The sequence below is a fragment of the Acinonyx jubatus genome, chromosome X (assembly GCF_027475565.1).
Source record: "Acinonyx jubatus isolate Ajub_Pintada_27869175 chromosome X, VMU_Ajub_asm_v1.0, whole genome shotgun sequence".
Taxonomy (NCBI): Eukaryota; Metazoa; Chordata; class Mammalia; order Carnivora; family Felidae; genus Acinonyx; species Acinonyx jubatus.
Window position 1 is genome coordinate 119,955,527 of NC_069389.1, and position 17,862 is coordinate 119,973,388.

Consider the following 17,862-nt stretch of genomic DNA (forward strand, 5'->3'; position numbering starts at 1 on the left):
TCATCTCTAGAATGGCCATAGTAATCCTCCTAACCTCTCAGGGCAGTGGTGAAATTTTAATAAGATAATAAGTAAGATAATAAACATAAATAAGATATGTTCAGGGCTCAGGAAATGGACACTCTTGTCAGAAGCACGCAAATGAATGGCCCTCAGACAGGAAGCAGTGGGAGTCGGGCTAGAGGCGTTTTGTTCACAGGGTTACAGCTCTTCACTCCGCACACGTCACCCAGGCAGATTTCTCAAAAGGGGTTTCCCAACAGTGGCTCCCCACTTAGAGCTGCCCTACCTGGCATGGGCTTGATTGCGCCCCACTTCCCACTGGCCTGTTGGCCACCGTGAGGTTGAGGGTGCAGAACTGATGGCGTGGGGGGTGCGGAGAGTGGAGAGGTCTGTGTTCCTCTACCAAGGTCGTGTTGGCCAGCCCAAGGTGGTTGGGCTGGGGTACTCGGAAGGGCTGGAGCTGCTGCTGAAAACGTTGTGTGTGAGACGTTTTTGCCTCGAGAAAGGAGGGGAGGGGAGCAGAAACCACCTAGACTTGCTCCCCTACTCTTGTGGACACTTCTCCCAGTGTCATTCAAGAGCAGAGGGATCCCCAGCACTCATGGCCAACCTTTGCTGAGAAGCTGAGAAGGAAGAGGAAGCAAGAAAGCAGCTGGTGCTAGTTCATCATGATGCGTGCGGAGACTGTTGTGGCCTGTCCCTCCTCTGCTGAGAGAAGGCTAAGTAAAGCGTCTGGGAAGACTTGAAAGAAAGCCTTTCTAGAACTGACAGAACAATGGCTCAAAAGAACTTCATGTTCTTTTGAACTTCATGAAACTTCATGTCTCAGTTCTAGAGGCTAGAAGTCCAAACTCAAGGTGATGGCAGAGTAGTGCTGGCTCTGAAGTTTCCAGAGGTGGAAACTCCCCTGGCTCTTCCAGCTTCTGGTGGCCTCAGGTATTCCTTGGCTTGTGGCCTCATCGCTCCAATCTCCACCTCTGTCTTCACATGGCCTCATCTTCTGTGTGTCTTTGTGTCTTTTCCCCTTCTTACGAGAACATCGGTCATTGGATGTAGGGCCCACCCTAAATCCAGGATGATTTCATCTCAAGATCCTTAACTAACTACACCTGCAAAAACTATTTCCAAATAAGGTCACATTCTGAGGTTCTGGGTGGACATGAACTTGGGGGAGACGTTATTCAACCCACTACATGCTCCTAACTGAATTCTGCAGCAGTGTAGACATTTCAGAAATGATCTTTACTAGATATTATTTAGGAGGATATCATTGATTGAGAAAAATGTGCTTCAGGGGTGTCTGGACAGCTCAGTCCGTTGAGCATCTGACTTTGGCTCAGGTCATGATCTCACAGTTCATGGGTTCAAGCCACACATCGGGCTCTCTGCTGTCAGCACAGAGCCTGCTTCGGGTCCTCTGTCCCCCTGCCCCTCTGCCCCTTCCCCCACCTCAAAAATAAATAAACATTTAAAAAAAGAAATATGTGCTTCAAAGTAGCTTCTGTTGTCATCAAATTCCCCTCTGAAGGGATAACCACAGAAACACACCCTGCTCACTGCTGAAATGCCAGTCCCCAGAAGAGTACCAGGTATATAGTACATGCTCAATAAATATTCGTTGGCTGAATGAATGTAATGAAATTCATTTAATGGCCAAATGGACTAGCCCTTCGGCTAAGAGAAACTGGTTGTGGGGCACGAAGTACCAAGTTTTCCCAACTTCTTACAAAAAGAGTGTGAGGCATTTTTGACACAAATCTCACAAGTATGAAAGTCCGAGCTAAGCCCCTCTGGTCTGCCCTGCCCACCCTCTGGACAGTCCCCAGGGTACTTCCTGGGGGCACCAAGAGCCACGTGGAAATCCCTGTTGTAGGTCAGGAGTCAAAGGCAAATGTAATGTTTGAGTGCCAGTGATACATCACACAGATCACCAAGGACTACGCCTGAAATTCGCTTGGGAAAATTCAACAGCATTTTATTCCACCCCACAAGCATTTACCAAGAGTCAGCCTACACTGTGTACTCTAGTAGAGAGTGCAATTGTTGTCTTGCAAGCTGGGTGGTGAAAATGATTGGAGAGTGAGGAAATACCCTTTCTATTAAAGGGGCCCCATTGTTTTCAGGGTGCATATTTTGTTTTCTTTGATTTCCAAAACAGAAGTGCAATACTAAACCAGGTATTTTTGTAACTGTGAGGAGGGAAAAAAAAAAGCCAAAAAAGCATTGTCCGTGTCTAATTGGACTAAATTGAAGGGCTTGGCTGCCAGGATTACTGTTTTGAAAGAGATCATGCTGTGTGCCAGCTTCCCAACTGGTAGTAATGCCCCATGACCTTCGGGATAGTCTAGACCTTTTAACGTGGCATTCTTCTGCAGCTATCACCATCTTCTGCCTCACTGTTAAGCGTTGAATTGTGTCATCCCAAAAGAGGCTGAGGTCCTAACCCCCAGTACCTGTGAATGTGACCTTCTTTGGAAATAGGGTCTTCTCAGATGATCACATTAAGATGAGGTCATTAGGGTGGGCCCTAACCCAGTAGGACTGGTGTCCTCATGAAAGAGGGGACATTTGAACACAGAGACAGAGGCACATGGGGAGGACACCAAGAAGACCAGAGTGATGCTGCCACAAGGAGCTACCAGAAGCTGGCAGAGACGCGCAGAACAGATCGTTCCCTAGGACTTTGAGTGGGAGCACGGCCCTGCCCACAGCCTAATCTCAGACTCCTGGCCTCCAGAACTGGAAGATGATACATTTTGCTTGCTTAAGCAGTTCAGCGTGTTGTACATTGTAAGGGCAGCCCTAGCAAAGGAATGCACTCACCTTCCATCCTGATCCGTCCGGCCGCCTCCAATCCTACACTCCCACTACTCTGTGCCTTGGCCAAGAGGAATCACACGTCCGGGTTTACTGGGACAGTCCCAGCGTGTGTTTGTTGTGCCAGCATAATAATGAACAGTGCCCTCTTTCAAAGGCATCCTAGTTTGGACTGTGTATTCTGTGGTCACTGTAGCATTCTTCTGTGCCAACTCCAGCTTCGAGTGATCTCCCTCTCGTTTGCTCAAAACCTGTTCCAAAAATCACTGCTTCTGTGAAACACACATCACCTCAGCCAAGATTTCATCAGTTGGTCCTCTGGGTCCCCAGAGAAGTTTATACGTTTCCAGACCACGATACTTGTTACTATATCATGTCAGCCCAAACATGCCCTTCTCGGGGAAGCCTCCCTGACATCCTGACTGACTCAGTGCCCTGGTCACTGCTCTCAGTGTCCTGAACTCTCCTCCCTTCATGGTTTGTAGTCTGGGTTGTAATGAGCTACTCGGGGGAGTTCATATCCACTGCAGTAATCTATTACTTGCTCCTAACCTGTGGCAGTGGGGACCGTGTCTGTGTCCTGGCACACAACTTGAATAAAAGAGCATCTAGGTGTTTCTCTGAGTGCTTATCCTCCCTTCTAAAGTTGTCGGGATTAGGTACCCTAATCCTCTCTGTGTCACTGTTAACACCTAGTACTGTGTTTAGAACATCAGAGGTGTTCAATGCCTATTTATTAAGAGCATGCTTAATTTAAGAGCCTAACTCAGTTGCTATACAATACTATGAGTCAAAAAAGAATACTGCATTTGCTTCCCTCCTTGAAGGATATTGGGGGCTTTCTGGACAACAAACACAATTGAGACAATGACCTCTCTCAGAGTGACTGTTCCACTGGGAAAGAGAAATGATATAGTTACAGTAATCTCCTGTCCAACAATGGCTGCAAGGTGAGGGAAGATGTGGGAAATGGCCCATTTCAACCTCTGATCCAGGTGATTTCAGGTGAGAGCTGTTATAGAAATGCACGACTAATAACTCTACATGTGTATTGAGTCACTGAGAATTTGTACAAAATTCTGATTTATATGAGCTACACCAGGTCTCACAACACCTTCATGAATTAGCCAGGGCAGAGAAAGAAGCACTGGAAGCTGCCTTTATTTAAAAGGGTCAAATAGTGTGTCTCCAAAGTCACACTGGTGACTGTCCAGGAGGGAGCTTCATAGTTGAAAATTGAGGTTCTGTTCCCAGCTCTGCTGGCTACCAGCACAGTTACCTTGAACTACCTGCAGCCTCTCTGAGCCTTGGTTTCCTCATCTGTAAGAGTGGGATTATCACTTTATTCACTTGTCTTCAAAGGTTGCTGTGTGGACCAGATAACAAGATGGGATGAGAGTGGTTGGGGAACTTGAAGTCACCGGATATACTAGGGGCCTTCCAAGATGGTCTTCCCAATAAACCCAGAGAGAAAAGAAAAAGAAAGAAGTGCCTTACTGACATTAAGATAGACATATGAATTGGTGGAATAGAATTGAGAGCCGCAAAATAAATGCTTACACATATGGTCGTTGATTTTTTTTAATTTTTATTTTATTTTAAGAGAGAGCAAGTGACAGAGGGACAGAGAGAGAGGGAGAGAAAGGGACAGAGAGAGAGGATCCAAAGTGGGCTCTGCACTGAGAACTCAGAGCCCAATGTGGGGCTTGAATTCACAAACCGTGAGATCATGACCTGAGCTGAAGTCAGGCACTTAATCAACTGAGCCACCTAGGTGCCCCTGGTCATTGATTTTCAACAAGGGTGCCAAGACTATTTTGTGTAAAAGAACAGCCCTTTCAACAAATAGTACTGGATATCCACAAGTGAAAGTATAAAGTTGGACCCATACATCATACCATACACAAAAATTACTCAAACTGGGGTGACTAGGTGGCTTACTCTATTAAGCGTCCAAGTCTTGATTTCAGCTCAGGTCATGATCTCACGGTTCATGAGTTCGAGCCCAGCATTGGGCTCTGCGCTGACAGGGCAGAGCCTGCTTGGGATTCTCTCTCTCCCTCTCTCTCTGCCCCTTTCCTGCTCACTTGCTCACTCTCTCAAAAAATAAATCAGCTAAAATTTTTTTTTTACTTATCTCAAAGTGGACCACAGATCTCCATGTAAGAGCTAAAAGTATAAAACTCTTAGAAGAAAATAGTGGTAAATCTTCATGGCCTTGGATTTGACAACTATTTCTTCAATATGGCACCAAAAGTACAAGAAAGAAAAGAAAAAAAATAGGTAAATTTGACTTCATTAAAATTTAAAACATTTGTGTTTCAAGAGAAACCATCCAGAAAATAAAAATACAAGCCACAGAATGGGAGAAAATGTTTGCAAATCATATATCTACAGTGGACTTGAATCTGAAATATATTAAGAATTCTTACAACTCAACAATAGAATATTTTTTTTTAATGGGCAAAAGATCTGAATGGACATTTCACCAAAGATAATATGCAAATGGCCAGTGACCTAATGAAAACATGATCACCATCACTAGTCATCAGGAAATGCAAATCAAAACCATCAAAATGAGGCACCACTTCACACCCACTAGGGTGGCTAGAATGAAAAAGTAACAACTGTTGGTGAGGACATGGAGTCATTGGCAGCTTGATACACCTTGCTGGTGGGAACATAAAATGGTACAGCCACTTTGGGAAATGGTCTGGCAGTTCTAACAAATGCCAAACATAGCATTACCATATGATCCCGTAATTCTACTGGTGTATAGCCAAGAAAAATGAAAATGCATGTATATGAGGATTCAGAGAAGCGTTATTCATTCATAAGAGCGTGGAAACAACCCGAAAGTCCATCAATGGATGCATGGATAAACAAAATGTGGTAGGTATATATACACACAATGAAGTACTGATTCATGTTACAACATGGATGAACCTTGAAGACATTATGCTAGGGGCGCCTGGGTGGCTCAGTCAGTTGAGTGTCCAACTTTGGCTTAGGTCATGATCTCATAGTTTGTGGGTTCAAGCCCCACATCGAGCTCTCTGCTGTCAGCACAGAGCCTGCTGGGGATCCTCTGTCCGCCACTCCCTCTCTCTCTGCCTCTCCTCTGCTGGCACTCTTTCTCTTAAAAAAAAAAAAAAAAGAAATATTAAAAAAAAAAAAAAGAAAACATTATGCTAGGTGGAAGAAGCCAGACACAAAATGCACATATTGTAGGATTTCACTTAGATGAAATGCCCAGAATAGGCAAATCTATAGGGAGAAAGTTGGTAGTTGCCCCAGGATAGTCAGGACGTAGAAATAGGGAATGACTGCTCATGGGTGTGGGATTTCTTTGGGGAGTGATGAAATGTCCCGGATTTACTTTTTAAAAGTTATTTATTTATTTATTTTGAGAGAGAGAATCCCAAGCAGGCTTTGCACCATCAGCACAGAGCCCCAGTACAGACCTCTAACTCAGGAACCATGAAACCACCACCTGAGCTGAAGTCGGATGCTTAACTGACAGAGCCACCCAGGTGCCCCGGTCCCAGATTTAGATCGTGATGGTGGTTAAACATCTCTGTGAATATGCTAAAAATCACTGAGTTGTACACTTTACGTGGGTGAATTTTATTTTATCTCAATAAAGCTGTTAAAAGAGAGAGAGAGCTCATGTAATGTTCTGTGTTGGGGGCAGGGGAGAGGGGAACGAGAGGGGGAGCTTAGCCTAAGCAGGTTGCCACATGCAGCACTGAGACCAGGCTTTCCTGGAGCTCTATTAACTGTCTGAGAATTGCCAGCCCTCTCATTCCCAGGCACTTGGGCTTTGCTCCCATGAGCCCCATCGCTGAGGAAGGACAGGTGAGTTGTCTGCCGCTCTCACTAGAAGCACTGCCACTAGAAGAAACGCTAGAAGAAACATCACACAGTTTACTCTCTTGGGGCCTGACAGAGGCAAGGATTAAGAGCTGGAGAAGGGGCTGAGGCTCCATCCCGCTCACAAATAGCTACCCCTGGAAAACTCATAAGATTAACAGGCTTCTTTGGGTGGGTGAACATGCCTTCCACTGGTTGAAGTGATCCCCGGGTGCTCTAAGTGGAAAGGGAGGACCTTCCTCAGACTCTCCCTGGGGCACATGGGAAAGAACTCCCCCCAGCTCCCCACCTCTGATGGGTGCGATCCTTAGGATGCAGGTTCTAGGGAAATTCCAAGGCATCTCCTCCCCTGCACACCCCAGCCTTTTCCTTGATGCTTTCTTCAGAGTGGATAAGAAGGGTTTAGGGACGCAATCCCGGAAAGGACCCTCCCCAACAACTCCTGTGAGTATTTGGCGGTGACACAAAGAAGAGGTGGTGGTGTTTATCTTGGAAAAGACTCTTGTTCTTGCTTCCCTCATTTTTCTAGCTGCCTGGGACTTGGGCTCTTGCTTGCTTCTGGCTCCCTGCAGGAAGTTTTGTTTTCTTTTGTTTTGTTTTGTTTTGTTTTGTTTTAACATTTATTTATTTTTGAGAGACAGAGCATGAACAGGGGAGGGGCAGAGAGAGAGGGAGACACAGAATTTGAAGCAGGTTCCAGGCTCTGAGCCATCAGTACAGAGCCCGATGCCGGGCTTGAACTCACCAACTGCGAGGTCATCACCTGAGCCAGAGTCTGACACTTAACTGACTGAGCCACCCAGGGGCCCCAGAAGTGGGACACAAGACCTTCTGTCCTAGGTGGAGGCCGACCTTGAGGGGTACAATCACGTCTAAGATGAACTACGGACTCTAGGTTTTTTGGCCCCCTTAGTTCAGACTACTGTGGAGGCTTAATCTTTTCGAAACAATTGTAATAAAATACGCATAACAAAATTTACCATCTTAACCAGTTTTAAGTGTATAGTTCACTAGTGTTAGGTGCCCTCACATTGTTGTGCAACCAATCTCCAGAACTCTTTTCATCTTGAGAAACTGAAAAATCTGTCCCCATTAAACAAGTTCCCATCCCTTTCCCTCTAGCCCCTGGCACCCACTATCTTATGTCTGCATGTATTTGACTAGTCTAGGTGCCTCATATAAGTAGAATCATTCAATGCTTGTCCTTTTGTGTCTGGTCTCTTTTACCGAGCATAGTGTCCTCAAGATTCATCCATGTGGTAGCATGTGTCAAAACTTCCTTCCTTTCTAAGGCTGAATAGCATTCCATTGTATGGATAGACCACACTTTGTTTGGCCATTCATCCATTGATAGACACTTGGTTGTTTCCACCTTTTGGATATTGTGAACAATGCTGCTATGAACATAGGTGTACAGGTAACTTTTTTGCAACCCTGCTTTCGATTCTTTCGGATCAACACCCAGAAGTGGACTTGCTGGGTCATATAGTAATTCTATCTTTAATTTTTTGAGGAGTCACCATACTGTTTTTGACAGTGGCTGCACACTTTACATTCCTACCAACAGTGCACAAGTGTTGCAATTCCTCCACCTCCTCACCAACACTTGTTATTTTCTGGTTTTGGGGGGGTTGTTTTTCCTAAAGGGTGTGAGGGGATATCACATTGTAGTTTGGATTTGCACTTCCCTAATGCTTGGTGGTGTTGAGCACCTTTTCATGTGACTATTGGCCATTTGTATGTCTTCTTTGGGGAAATGTCAATTTAAGTTCTTTGCTGTTTTTTTTAATTGGTCTATTTGAGTTTATGTTATTGAGTTGTAGGAGTTCTTTATACATTCTGGATATTAATCCTTCATCAGATATGTGATTTGCAAATATTTTCTCCCTAGGTTGCCCTTTCACTGTGTTTCTGTGTCCTTTGATGCACAGAAGTTTTTAATTTTGATGTAGTCTAATTACCTATTTTTACATTTGTTACCTGAGCTTTTGATGTCATACATTTTGAGTTAATTTTTTGTGTATGGTGTCAGGTAAGCATCTAACTTCATTCTTTTGTCTGTAGATATACAGTTTTCCCAATGCCATTTATTGAAAACATTGTCCTTTCTCCATTGAATGGTGTTGGTACCCTTATCAGAAATCATTTGATCATGTATGTGAGGGTGTATTCCTGGGTTCTCTATTTTATACCATTGGTATATATGTTCTTTTTGTTTTTTAATTTGAGAGACAGAGAGAGAGAGAGAGAGAGAGAGAGAGAGAGAGAGAGAGAGAGAGAGAATCTCAAGCAGGCTCCACATTCAGTGCGGACCCTGGGATCATGACCTGAGTTGAAACCAAGAGTCAGATGCTCAACCAACTGAGCCACCCAGGCGCCCCGTATATTCTTTTTATTCCAGTACCTCACTATTTTGCTTACTATATAGCTATGTGATTTGTTTTGAAATCAGGCAGTGTGACGCCTCCAATGCTTTTCTTTTTCTTCAAGATTGTTTCAGCTATTTGGGATCCCTTGAGATGCCATATACATTTTAGGATGGATTTTTCTATTTCTGCAAAAGAAACAGAATTGGGATTTTTACAGAGATTGTATTAAATATTTAGATCCCTTTGGGTGGTATTGATGTGTTAACAATATTAAATCTTTGAATCAATGAACATGGATGTCTTTCAATTTATTTGTGTCTTTGTTTTCAGCAACGTTTTGTAGTTTTCAGTGTACAAATCTTTCAACTCCTTGGTTAAGTTTATTCCTAAGTATTTTATTCTTTTTGATTGATTAATCTGAATAACAAAATGTTCATGCTCAGCAAATGTTTGCTGACATTCAGGTCTTTTTCTCTTTCATTTCTTGTTTTCTCATATATTCTCTTCTAGGTTTAATGTTGGGTCTCTGAATATTTCAGTGTTTGAGAAGTAGCATACTATTCACCTCAGCATGAATCAGACAGCCCCCCTCAAAGACAAAGATAAAGTTCTTTTTAAACATCTATTTTGAGTAAAACACACTTGAATGTATCATGAAACAGTTCCTCATAGGACTTCCTTCCTCAAAAAAAATTTCTTAGTGTAAGAAATAGAGATTTTAAAAACCCTCATTATTAGGGGCAAAGGGTGGGCATCTTGTGAGCTGATCTTTCTTTTGTGTGGCTTTGGTTTGATTTGTGATATGACTGGGGTCTGGAGCAATTTTCTCACCATGCTGCTTGTAGACTAGACCTCAAAGCCATCCCCAAACACCCTACATTTGTGTAGTGATGAGGGAGACAAACAAAACTGGCCCTTGGAAACATTGTAATGTCATAACAATAATCTCTGCATGTCTGGCCCCTATGTCCAAGAGGCCCTGAGACCAAAAAAAAATTGTGTTTCTCTTTGTGTGTGAGTGTTTTCATGTCCCATTACTTGGCTCAAACTTCCACCCAGCACCTGGGAAAATAGACTCTGCTGACCAGCGGGGCCTCTCCAAGGAGGCCCCAAACTCAACACTGAGTTCTATGAGAAAGTATAAGGGAAAGACCAGCAAGAAGCAACAGAGCTCTCATCTGCACATGAACAGAGTCCAGCTTGACCCCTTGGTGTTATGGAGCCCCTCTGTGTGTGTGCTTATAGGTCATTGGCAGTTCCCAGAGAGAAGATGGGGGGAAAACTTCTGGTTTCTAGAGTCTACGGATGTCAGGTTCCCTCTGTCCAGACTCAGCTCCCAGGTAAGCACTCCCTGTCCTGCCCCCATGGGGCTTGGCCACCATCTTCTCCTGGTGGGGCTTTTTCCTAGCCTGAGCCAATCTCTTGCCTTGTAGCACACCCTTGGTGTGTGGAGGGCAAGCTGCACCACCCTCTCCCATTCAAAACCCTGGGGCTCTTGAAAACAACCAACCAGCCAAACAAAAACAGACAATTGTGGGCAGTCTCAGGAAACTTAACTGAGGCTACTCACCCTCCTGCCCCTGCCCCTCTAAACCCCAGCATTACAGAAGTATAACTTTTCCACAGTGAAATTCATTCATTTCAAGTTTAGAGTCTAATGAGTTTGGGCAATTGTATACAGTCACGTGATCACCATCACAAAGTATAGAACATTCTCATCACCCCCAGAACTTCCCTCTTGCCTCTTTACAGTCAGCCCCCTTCCCACACCTCTGGTTCCAGTCAACCACAAACCTGCTCTCTATCACTATACTTTTGCCTTTTCCTAATGTAGTGTAAATATAGTGTATTGTGTATTGTTTATTTCACTCAACATAATATTTTTGAGATTCATTCAAGTTGTAGCATGTATCAATGGTTCTTCCTTTTAATTGCTGAGTAGTATTCCATTGTATGCACACATCACTGTTTAGCCATTCATCAGTTGATGGAAATTTGAGTTGTTTATCTTTTTGACTATTATTGTGAAAGGCTGCTATGAAGATTTGAATACAGGTTTTTTTGTGAACATAAGTTGCCATATCTCTTGAATAAATAGCTAGGAATGGTATTGCTGGGTCTTATGTACATTTACCTTTATAAATCACTGCCAAACTGTTTTCCAAAGTGGCTACATCATTCTGCTCAGGTTACTTTTTTAATAATAGCTTTTTTTTTTTTTTTCAGAAAGAAAGCCTGAGCTGGGGAAGGGCAGAGGGAGAGGGAGAGAGAATCTTAAGCAGGTTCCATGTCCAGTGCGGAGCCTGACTCAGGGCTTGATCTCACAACCTTGAGATCATGACCTGAGCTGAAATCAAGAGTTGGACACTCAACCGCCTGAGCCACACAGGTGCCCTTGCTCAGGCTACTTTTTTTTTAAGTTTATTCATTTTTGAAAGAGAGAGAGAGAGAGAGAGAGAGAGAGAGAGAAACATGAGTCGGGGAGGGGCAGATGGAGAGGAGACAGAATCCCAAGCAAGCTCCATACTGTCAGCGCAGAGCCTGATGTGGGGCTGGAACTCAGAAACTGTGAGATCATGATCTGAGCTGAAGTCAAGAGTCAGACACTTAACCGACTCAGCCACCCAGGCGCCCATGGCTACTTTTTAAATAAAGAGCAGAGGTAAGGGGGCCGTGGGTAGAATCACTTACAATAAGCTTATAATGTAGATACTGATGTCCCCATTTCCCAGATGAGGAAATTGAGGTTGAAAGACATGTACTGCCCCAAAGTCACACACCTAACAAACAAAGGAAGGAGCTGGAATGCCCAGGGGCTTGCTCCTGCCTTCTCCCACCTCCCTTCCTATCAGCCACAACCCAGCAGCTTAGGGACACTGCTGCCTTGACATTCTAGACAGCACATTCTCCTCTGTTCTTACTGTGCTAGGACACAGTAACCGTGAGAATTGGCATTTGATTCCTTTTTTCAGAGGAAGCCGCCAATGATCAGAAGTAACTTTCCCAAGGCCAACAGCCTTCTCCTTCTATAAGAATGCCCCTTCCCTTCCTCCACCCTCCTCCACCCTGGGCTTGAACCTGGTAGAACCAGGTGGTTGCAGTTCCCAGCCTACAGCAGGGGTGGGGACTGGGAGGTCAGAGCACCAGCACTGGGCCCGTGTGTGAGGACACTAAGGGAACAGGAATTTTCCCTTCTCGGACCTGCTTCCCACTGAGGACTGTAGAAGTGGGATCAACATAGACCCATCCTGGGGCCTGCATGCTCCATTTGCCCTAACTTCAGAGAACAGGATAAAGCCCCAGAGGACAAGAGGCACCTCCAGCCTGTGCCCTAGCCAACACCGGAGGGCCTAGGTGGGGAGATGGGTGCACCGTGTACTACCCAGGAAGGTTATCAGCCTTAATGTTATATGCATTGCTGCTCCCTCCCTAGTGTCTCAGAGCCAGCTGTCTACTGACAGGCTTCTCTGCATTTGGTGTGTGTATGTGTGTGTGTGTGTGTGTGTGTGTGTGTGTAAAATGCAGGGAAGCCTGAAGAACCCCCAACACACACACAGATACACACACACTTTGAACTATGAGATGCAGCTCCAGCCTGAGAGACAGCAGGACTGGTTCAAGAATACAGTGACCTCACCCAAGACGAGGTGGTTGCTCCCCAGTAGTGCTCCATGTTTACAGTTTTCCAAGTGCCCTCCCCCCTTCACTTGATCCTCACACCTACACTGTGAGGCAAGGGTCACTGTCTACATCCCACAGGCCTGAGACTGATCTTGACTGGCCCTTTCTGCCTGGGCTGTATCCTTCAGAGCTGGAGCTGGGTTAACCTCTTTAGGAGGAGGAGTGTTCTTGCTCTGTAAACCCCATCCCCTGGTTGAACAAAGGGTTTCAGCCAACTGTATGCAAGGTCTTGCACCGAGCTGCTGCCCTCTCTCCATGGCGTTTTCCCTGATCCCTCTGCTTCAAGACTCAGATTATTCAGTAACCCACCAGGCAGCCTCTCTGGCGTGCAATGCATGCAATAAAGAAGCATTTACTGAGCACTTTTTGAAACCCAGTACAAAAGTGAATGTGATTCAAAGAAGTTCACAGTCTGGGGAGGGGAGTTGGCAGGCTGACATGTAAGCAAATGATGACATCAGCGTGATGAAAAGGACGCTGGGAGAGCTAATTCTTCCTGGCCCGGGAACAAGTGCTATTCTGCTGCCCTTCCAAGAGTTTGGCCAATGCAGGAGAAAGAAACAGCAAGTGTAAAGGGCTGGAAGGAGGAAAGAACATGGTGCATCCAGAGAATAGAAAGAAGTTCTCTGTGACTAGACCAGAATTTGGGGCGAGGAGAGAGAAGAGGCACATTGGGAGAGTAGGTGGGTTGAGTCTGAAGGGACTTGTTACTCATGTAAGAAGTCTGGACTCTTCAGTAGGGTTAATGTGTGTGTGTGTGTGTGTGTGTGTGTGTGTGTGTGTGTGGTGCGTTTAATGTACATAGTGACTTATGACTGTATATAGATACATATGAAAATACACACACTAGTATCAGGTAAAACAGTTGTGTTTAGATGCTGGAGTACTAACAAATATAATAGGAAAAAGATGTTGAAGAGATCCTGTTTACCATCATTTACATGAAGTGTTGATGTATATATATTATATATTAGTAATTATTATGTAGCATGAGGAATTTTACTCCTGTTCTTCAATGTGTCCTATTAAGTTTGGTTTATTTGATGACACACGGAATTCTTTTCCTGAAGTTGTCTTGCTTCTGTTTTTTTTTTCTTTTCCTTTCTTTTTACTGTGTTAATGGTCGCCTGTCCCTAACCTTAAAAAAGCAGAAGGAACTTTGTCCTTAAATGTTTCCTTTCACTAAGTCTCAAGAGAGTTCTTGGAAAGATACTGGCACGGCATGAAGTACACACCTCAGCTGTTCATTTGGTTTGTGAATTGCAGATTCTGGGCCAGAGTCAGTGAAATTTCTTTTTTTTTTTTTTCCCTTGTAGTATCTCAACTTCACGCAGCCAACTCTATGTACCCAATATCAGTTCAATTTAGTGACATCCGCTAAAGTTTTATCTAGAGTTTTCCCTCTGGATTTCCCCTTTATTGGAGAAAAACAATGGGACTCAGAGGAGTCCTGGGACTACGCTTCCCAGCGGCCTCCGCCGGGCTGCTACTCCAACTTCCCTTACTGGGGCGGCCCCTAGCATCTGTGCCTTGCCCACTGGCATCGTATTTAGAACTACAACTCCCAGATGCCTCCAAGCGCCGGACCTTTCAAAGAGGGCTTCCCAGCAGCCTCCCGGGTGAAGAGCCCCGCCTCTCAGAGTGGCTCCCAAGGCTCTACAGGCGCCTTCCACCCGCCTCAGCCATGTCACGTGACGCACACCCGCCAACCGACGCACGGAGGAGGGCGGCGGGCGGTGGCCAGGGGCGGAGAGGCCGCAGGGGGCGGGCCCTGGAGGGGGCGGAGCGGGGCCCGGGAGTGAAGCAGCCTGGCAACGGCGGTGGCGCCCGGAGCCCGAGGTGGGTGAGCGCTCGCTTCTGGCTTGGCTCCGAGCCGGGTGCTGCGGGACCTGGGGGGGAGGGGGGCGGGAGGAGGAAGTTGGGACTCCCCGGGCCGACGGGTCCCGCGTATCCTCGCAGCACCCGCGGGCGTAGGTGGCGGGGGGGGGGGGTGTCGCCCGAGCGCCTCGCTGTCCCCGCCAGCCAGGGCTGAGTAAGGCCGGTGAGCCGCAGGCAGGTGCCTCCGGCTTCCTCGCGTTCTCCCCGCCCAAGGTCCTGGGCTGGCGACGGGCGAAGGTCGGGACGGGAATCGGGGCCGAGGGGAAACCCTGGGGGCGTCGCGGCCGCTCCCCGGACTTTGCTTCCCCGTCCTGTGGCGGCGAGCGCGCTGGGCGGCCGTCCTGCCTCCCCGGCGACGCGCCTCGGCTGGTCCTCGCCTTGGCCGTCCGCCTCGGGTGAGTGCCCGCTGCATCCCCCGCGGGTCCTGCGGAGCGGCCGCAGCCCGTGCTGTCCGGGAAGCCTCGGTGGGCGCTCTCGAACAGAGTTTCTGTGTCACGCACGGGAGGTTTATTTGCTTTTGCAACAGTTGAGAGAAGATCTGAGAAGGAACGGTTAGTTCCCTGATACGCAGTCGGAAGTATGCACAGGCACGAGCAAGCGCCCTTTGCCGGGTTGCCTCCCTTAACTGTCTTTTGCTGCGCTCAGGAAGTGAAAACTAATTTTAGTCTTTGCCTAGGCAAATATGAAATGAATCTGCTGCAAAGATTATATTATGGGCTTTATAGACACATACGAAGTATGGGGTGGAGTGAATTGTGACTAGCTTTTAAATAGACATACTAGACCTTCACAAGAATGGAACCATGGAATGTTAGAATTGACTGGGACCTTGAAGTTCATAGTAGTTAGTTTCTAGGATGGGGAAACTGAGGCCCAGAGAGGGTAACGCTGTTTAATGTGACCCAGGATTTGGGGCAACCTAATGGCAAAGCTAATATCACAAGTCAGGTCTCTAGGGAGTATCTTGGTGTCTAACCCGGGTACTTTTTATCACAGCTTAGTTTTGTTTTTTGTAGAGTGTCCACCTTAGAATCTTGAGACTGAGCCAGTGATTTTGCTATAGTTCAAACCATTTTGAATTCCCTTCAAAACGAGTTTACCAGCCAAATAAGACAATCAGGCTTGTTACCTTATAGACACACTTTGCTTTCATCCAACATATGTTTTGGGCATGATCTCTTATTACCAGATTTGATCCAGTGACTTTTGGCTGTTTCACTAAACCAGATCTACCCTTGAGAGATTCCACTCCATGGAGTAGATTCCAACCAGTGGTGCTGCCAGTGCATGGCAGCCTCCCCAGGTGCTTGAAAGTACAGAACATTCATTGGGGCTTTTAGATTCTAGCTATTAAATGATTGGTCTCCTTACCTTAAAGTTATAACATATAGTTATCAAGTTCTCAGTGGCTTCATTTACCCATCAAACCCAGAAAGCCCATAGTGTGCCTGCAGTGTCCCAAGCACTGAGAAGACAGCAGACAGTACTACTGATGAAGCTTTACAGAGCTTATGTGTGGGGAAGAGGACAATAAAAAAAAAAGTAAACGATATATTTTTTAGTGGAGATGAACACTATGCAGAAAAATAGAACTCCCAAACTCTATGTCAATAAAACAGGCTGGCATGTTTGAGAATGACTTGGGAATTACATTGAATTGTTAGTTTTTGAGTGTCAGCTGCTGCTTCATTAAAGTAAATAATCAAATCCAAAAGTAAATCTGTCTAAAAGAGATTCCGTGGAGTCATCATTTTTCTAGCGATTGCCTCTTGGATCCTAAATTCATCACGGCATCATTTTTACTTGCATTTTTTCTCTTACATGCAAACTGTGCTTTCAAACACCTAGCGGGGTGGTCTTCGAATCCCTTGCTATCTCAGTAGTTACCTTACTCTAGCTACAGAAGGCTCTGCTGAGGTCAGTATTCCTTGTTGATTTCATGCCAGTGTCAGCCTGCCTCAGGCTACCTTACACAAGAATTTCTCTTCTTGCACTTTGGTTTGTACAGAGAACCTACTATCTGAAATGATCCGCAATCTTTGGGTTGTATGGTTTTTAAAGAAAAGAGTTCATTTTGATGTTAGCTCTAGAGTAAAGAAGCATTCAACGTCTTAAAAACTAAAGTGCTAGTGGGGTGCCTGGGTGGCTGAGTCAGTTAATCATCCGACTTCAGCTCAGGTCATGATCTCATGGTTTGTGAGTTTGAGCCCCACATTGGGCTCTGTGTGGGCAGCTCAGAGCCTGGAGCCTGCTTCAAATTCTGTGTCTCCCTCTGTCTCTGCCCTTCCCGCAGTCACATTCTGTTTCTCTCTCAAAAATAAACATTAAAAAAAATTTTTTAAAAACCCTAAAGTGCTAGTAAAATGGCATTTGTGATAGCTTACTCTACAAGTTCATCTGTTTGTACCTTTTCAGTTCTCTCCTATTCTGTATGTTCAATGGCTTGAAAGCAAATGTTTTCATTCTTACAGGTTCTGAAAAATGGCTGAAGTTACAAAAAAAATACTCAAATATTCTTTGTTCCAAAATGAAAGGAGGATTAACAAAATGTAGTTACTTTAAAAACCAATGAAGGAACATGTGGTTCTTGCTCTTATTGAGGGCTCCAAAATAAGGAGAAAAGCAGAGCCTCTTCAAGGCTTAGTAGGCGACATTTTGAACTGGTGGCCAAAGGATTTCAAAGGCCAGAGTTTCTTGTTATTTCTAAAGTTTTTTCAGTTTTATAGAAGAATAAGAGTTTGTTTTCATTATTCTTTAGTAATTTCCCTTCCCTGCTTCTGACCTCTTTGAAGTTCTGCTTTCTTTATTTTCTAGTTTCTCAGTTCATTATTCTTTTTTGGCAGATGGGGGAGGGGCAGGGGCTGTCATTTGCCTAGGAGGTATTGACTCTGGATTTGAATCCTGGCTCTAATATTACCTGTGTGATTTTGGGTGAGTTACTTATGCCTGTGCCTTAGTGTCCTTATCTGTAAAATGAAAATAATACTGATAGCACCTTCCTCAAAGGGTTGTTGTCTAGACTGAGTGATAATCTATGTTAAGTGCTTAGAATAGTGTCTTATTTTCTTTGAAAGATAAAGAAATGATTCTAGATATGTCCTAATAAACTTTTGGACATCAAATAAGTGTGATTTTATTTTTCTAGACATTTCTTAGCATTTTGTGGGTGACTCGAGCTTTTAGTTTCAGGTGACATTGGCAGTGGTGTCCACAGTTCTTGCAGTGTGATGTTCCCGTCAGT

The 17,862-nt window shown here is 45.2% G+C and overlaps 1 protein-coding gene across 3 annotated transcripts in view; it reads left to right on the forward strand.

Moving 5' to 3' along the window:
• The first annotated feature begins 14,499 nt into the window (after window positions 1-14,499).
• Window positions 14,500-17,862, forward strand: part of MTM1 (myotubularin 1) — a 96,555-nt gene continuing 93,192 nt past the window's right edge. For 2 of the 3 annotated variants that reach the window (XM_027053460.2, XM_027053463.2), the window contains exon 1: window positions 14,500-14,582. The gene's annotated coding sequence lies outside the window, so the exon portion shown is untranslated. The remainder of the gene's footprint in view (window positions 14,583-17,862) is intronic. The other variant, XM_053201818.1, reaches the window with a different exon arrangement.